The 5,484-nt window shown below is 40.1% G+C and overlaps 1 protein-coding gene across 2 annotated transcripts in view; it reads right to left on the bottom strand.

Annotated features, from left to right (window-relative positions):
- C21H1orf159 (chromosome 21 C1orf159 homolog) overlaps positions 1-4,916 on the bottom strand; it is an 18,290-nt gene extending 13,374 nt beyond the window's left edge. The window contains exons 1-2 of one of the 2 annotated variants that reach the window (XM_026862868.1): positions 4,365-4,916; positions 27-182 (exon numbers count right to left, since the gene is read on the bottom strand). The gene's annotated coding sequence lies outside the window, so the exon portion shown is untranslated. The remainder of the gene's footprint in view (positions 1-26; positions 183-4,364) is intronic. The other variant, XM_026862869.1, reaches the window with a different exon arrangement.
- Between the last annotated feature and the right edge of the window lie 568 nt (positions 4,917-5,484).

Raw genomic sequence — 5,484 nt, 5'->3', positions numbered from 1 at the left:
GGGGGGGGGGGGGGGGAATGACTTACCTTGGTTCAAGACACAGATTTGAGACATTCAGAATTTTCCCTCCAGCTGCAGAGGGGCAGGTTTCTGACTATGGCAGACTGTGGTTGCTAAGAAACAAGGAGCCTTATCAGTCTGCTCCAAACTGGGCCATGCAGAGACTATTCCACACCCAGGATCTAAAAATCAATGTGATTGCAATAGAACAGTTACTGCCTGGCACCGCCACTGATAAGCTTCCCCACAGTTACAGGCTCCTCTGGCTGCAGCATTGAGCTGTGATGGATTTGGATCAGGACAGAGAGCACACGCCACCTTGAAAAGGCAATACTGTAATTAATTTTTCCCATGACAGCACTGTCATGAAACATTAATGAAGTCTGTCTCTTAATAAGTAGTATTTCTCAATTGCCTGAGAACAGATCTCAATGTGGAACAGAGTACTTGGGACAACCTGCTACAAGCCTTGCTTTTTTCCCCCCCCCCCTTCACTTTTGCCATGTAACTCCACACATATCCTAAAGAAAGTCCACGTTCCTTACATTAAATTGTTTGGCTAAACTAAAAGGCACTACATCATGCCTGATCCGCATTGTTCAGACACTCCCTATGTCAATATTATAATATCTGCCTATTCTCTGGTCAGTATAATGTTGGAAGCCACATCCAGTTCTCAGAACTTGCAGTACCTGCAGCCTTGTACTTTTAGGAAAATACAGTCTTTCATATTATAAATAAAACATGGGGACAGACAAGGCCCCATGTTTTTTTATTAACAAGAGATTAATAAGAGGAAAGTGTCCAAGAGAAAGCCTTCAACTGCAAGGGAAAACTCCTTTCATGATTCATCTCACAAACTGAAATTTGTTACTATTTTTGTTAAATAAAAAAACAGTTGATGAGTTTTAAATTACTGCAAAATATGTATCATGACCCTTGGCAAGTTGTTTTTCTGAGGAACAAAATAATTGAGCAGTTCCTATGATTAATTTCCGTTCAGTTTTTTAAAATCACTTACAGCCTGTTGCCTCAACTTCAAAATGAGATTAGTTCAGCTTGGTGGGAAAACTTATTATTATCCCCTGCTATCAGCTGAAAGCTCAAAAAAAAGACTGTTCCTGAAAACCAAACTCTGGTCTTACTGCTACAACTAATTTCTACAGTTAGTGGTGACTGGGGCAGAGCAGGAAAAGCTTGTGCTGCCATGATACCTTCCAATTTAAGCATAACAATGGATGGCATTTGGGTCCCTCAGTGTCAAGGTGCAACAGCCATGATTTCATCAGTTCACATTTACATACATGTAAATAAAATAACACCTGTACTAAAACGAAAAGCAGGCAGGCAGTAAGTGCACTACATGCGTGATGCTAGCTGACAAAAGCCAAGACAGCACCCGACTAGCCTTGCTGTTGGCAGCGTAGATTGTAGGAACCAAGGAATGTAAGCAGCAAGGAGCCTTTGTACATACAGAGATTCTCCAGAATGAGACACGAAGAGCTAGTTAGCTTTGGGAATGGTACCACCACCACATCCTGGAGTGAAAATTAAGATGGATTATGGCAGTTTACAGAACTGCTGGAAAGAGATTGCACAGCCCAAAACCAGCAGGGAAAATTTAGCTCTGGGAATTTTACACAAGGATGGAAAGATACATTTCTAATCTACAGCTAAGCTCATAAATTGCTGATTGAAAAGCTTTAACGTTATTTTTCAATACTGCCTGACGCGACAAGATACCTCAAATGCAAACACCCGTTTTAGCAAAAAAGTGAAGCCATCTCAGAAGATGAAAGGTGACAACCTTTCCAGAGTGAAGGACATACCCCAAAAGCCAAGACCCTTGCTCATAGATTCTAGTTTTAATAGGAACAATTTCTTCTTGAGCACATTTGAGTAGAAGAGAAGCTGTTTACGACCCAGTAAATGAGTGCTGATGTAGCACTGCACTTATCTAGCTTGACAGAGAGCTTTCCACTGGTGTACGACAGTATGAGTACTTATATAAATGCTATAATTCTGGTTTAGACCACATTGGGTGTAAGTTTAATTTGCACATTTAACCTTTTAAAAACTTTTTTTTTCCTTTTTATCCCTTTCTATTGCAGTAGAAGTTGAGTAACACAACTTTAGGTTCTTTCAAGGCAGTCTAGCAGAGTCCAATGCTAAAATAGCCCTCAGGATGTGCATCTGGATGGATGTACTTTAAACAGCACAGACACAGAGTTTGCCTTATTACCTATCAGTTTTCTATAATCTATCTTCAGAAATGAGATATTGCTTCTTGGCCAAGACAGACCTCCACTGGAGAAAATAGAGTTGGTAAAGACATTTGCTGATAAATTCTTTACTGTTTTGGATGCTCTGCACTGATTTCTGTCAATACCAATTATGACAATAGCTGTCAATACTAAGAAAAGGCAGATGAAAAAGGCATTTGTTTAAACATTGTTGTTATCTAGAAAAATACTTATTTTCAGGAACAAGTCACACTAAACAAGAACTAGATGATCTTTAAGGTCCCTTCCAACCCAAAAAAATCTATTATTCTATTCTGAGAAAACACTTGTGCAACTAGACACTTCTAAATGCCCGATCCTCCTCTTGGTGAATGCAAATAACTATACAGGATAAACTCAATATTGGTTGTATTTCCACTCCTGAAATAAATCAAGGCACTAATCAACAAGACCGTTGCACTTACAGGCAGATATTTGTTCACAGCCAGTAGTGATTCTAACAAACTAGAACATCTGCCCTGCAGCTGTTCCAGTAGAAATAGGACACGGGATCTATTTGCCCTCAAATCACCAGCCAATATTTTTTATTATAGCTTTTTATATATATTTGTTGTTGCTTAGGTTAGGTTTTTTTTGAACCAGTTTTAACTGCAGAAAAAGGGAAGCAGAGATGAGCAAGTTGCTTTAAAGCTTCCAAATACATGAGACGTATGTTATATTTACTTAATTTACATTTTACTCCAGGTCCCAGAACCACTACTTCACATCCTGCTGGATTCTCTATCGGCCAATAAAAATTAGAAGCCTATTAGCACAATATATAAATAACATCTGTCTGAATGAGGCAGAAATTCAAGCCACAAAGGTAACACTAGATCTCTACTTTCATTTAGGGTAATGCCCATGAAAGAGACAGACTTAAGCATCCATATTCATTATATGTAATAATATGAAAAACATATATAGTGTTCCTAAAGTCTGGTCCTTAGCAAGGCTGGAGAGAGCTTGGGACTTGTAAGTCAAAAAATAAATCAAGTGCAGAACTTCCAAACAAGACAGCAACTTCAAGCAGGGATTTGTACTGTTAATTGGTCTCCCTGTACAAAACCACAAAGTAACACAACTCATTTTACTGCTTTCCAGCCACAAGTCAATCATAACCCGTCTACTGCCAACCTGAACAATATTTTATACCATAATTTTATCTTTAGAAAGGGAAAAAGCCCTAAAGCCCCTAAGACATTCAGTGTAGACGAATACTAACCATGTCTCTGAATGAGGTAGCTAAACTTCTAGTTTTTAAACTAAGTACGAGAATTTGATCAGGATCAGACACCCACAGCAAAACAATTTACAAGCCCATAGAATACGTTTCAGGTTTGGCAGCATTTTCTCTTTGGATTACAGAAAAAAAAAAAGATAATGTCATGCACAAACTGGAGCCCAAATTAGAAAGTATTTACGCTTGAGATGCCAACACAGTTTTGAGAACACAGACATTTTAATTAAAACAAGTATTTCACACCAGAGTTCCACATTTGAAACAAATCTCAAATCACTGTCAACTTGGATCTCAAGTGCTACAATACACATAAGCTAAACACATTAAGATTCACTAAGGGGATTCTTCCTCTTGTTGCTTTTGTAAAAAGAACGCAAACAATTCACCAACACTAAGCACTAGAAGTCTTTTTCCTCCCACTCCTGTGGGAAACACAAGTTCTTTAATTCATCTTTATGTCTACGTTTTCCACGCATACAGCTGCGCATCTATTCTTTCTGTTGTGTTAGCAGTATCTTTCCTGATTAAAGTCTTGCTGGAGCATTGTTTGAGCAAGGTAATTTTTTCAGGTACATGGAAAAAGATGGCAGTAAAAAGAAACATCGCCTAAATTTCAGGTGTAATTCAGGTATAATTTCAATTGGTAATTTTCAGGTGTAATTTCAGGTATAATTCACTCAGCAGATGAGAATTTGATACTGTAGAACACCCATTCCGCTGCCAAAGGCTTCTTAATTCTGACGTGACCTTGAATTAGTCATGATAAAACAGCGATGCCACAAAAGTGAAAATGCACTCTCACAAACAACACACTTTCAAAGGCCTAAATTCTCACTTACCAGCTCCTTCAGAGGCATGCACTAGCACACTGCATCTTCCCCAGATAACACCAAATGCTTGTGGTATGTGGTTTACTGCTAATTTCTCCTCGACACTGCAACTGTTTCACAATAAACCTGCAAGGTAGAACAACAGATACGGGTTGTGCTTAGAACAATCTCTTATAAATTAAAGCTGACGGAAGACTTGTTTTTCCAGCTTTCTTAACTCGAACCCATGAAAAGAACTACTATCTCTACCCTTACATCAAAATGATTATGTAACAGGCCAGCAACCAACAATTAAAAACACACACCTTCTGCTTGAGACAATGAGGATATCTACTTTAAGCCAGGCTTTGCTTCTAAAGCAGTTCCATACCTGGAACGTGCCTAGAGCAAACACTAATTAACACCAACATTTACTGTTGTTCTGTAAACAAAAACTTGGCAGTAACACATTCTGCTGTTACAACAGGCGTTGCAGCCTTAAAAACTGAGAGAAGTGAATACTGGTGCGAGTTGGTTGCCAATACTATAGCTATACACTAAGGGAAAGACGCTTTGGAAACGGAACATATGCATGGTCTGTTTAGGTTTGTTGTTTGTGGGTTCCCCCCCCCCGCCCCCTTTCCTAAACATAGCAACAAAAATCTGTGTTATAGAGGTACCTATTTGCTTGAAGTTTATCCATGAAAAAAAAACAACAAAAACCAAAACCAATCCACCCAACAAAAACACACACACAAACCCACCAAACACCCACAACCCTAAAACGTCCCAGATTGCTGAAAACTGTAGTAAACGGAGTTAGTGTATCAGGAATAAAAGTATCCAGAGTTTTATCGGACCGTGAGAAGGATGATTCCTTTCCAAATGCGTCTCAAGAATATCACACTTGAGCGTAAAACGCATCAGGGACAAAGCAGCCTTGAAAAAGCTGGGCGAGGAGGAGGAACAGAGGCGACTCTGCCCCAGCTTTACCCTACACGGCGAACCACTACCGCTGCTTCTTCGCCCCCCCTCAGGCCCCGGCGAGAGGGTCCGGAGCTTTTCCCGCGGGAACGCGCCCTCCCCGCCCGCCCCCTGCACCGCTCGCTCAACACGTTTCTGCCGCCGCTCCCCACCCCGCCGCCTCCAC

The sequence above is a fragment of the Athene cunicularia genome (assembly GCF_003259725.1).
Source record: "Athene cunicularia isolate RWA chromosome 21 unlocalized genomic scaffold, athCun1 chr21_part1, whole genome shotgun sequence".
Lineage (NCBI taxonomy): Eukaryota > Metazoa > Chordata > Aves > Strigiformes > Strigidae > Athene > Athene cunicularia.
Note: the sequence above shows the minus strand (reverse complement) of the source record. Positions and strands in the feature narration are given on the sequence as shown.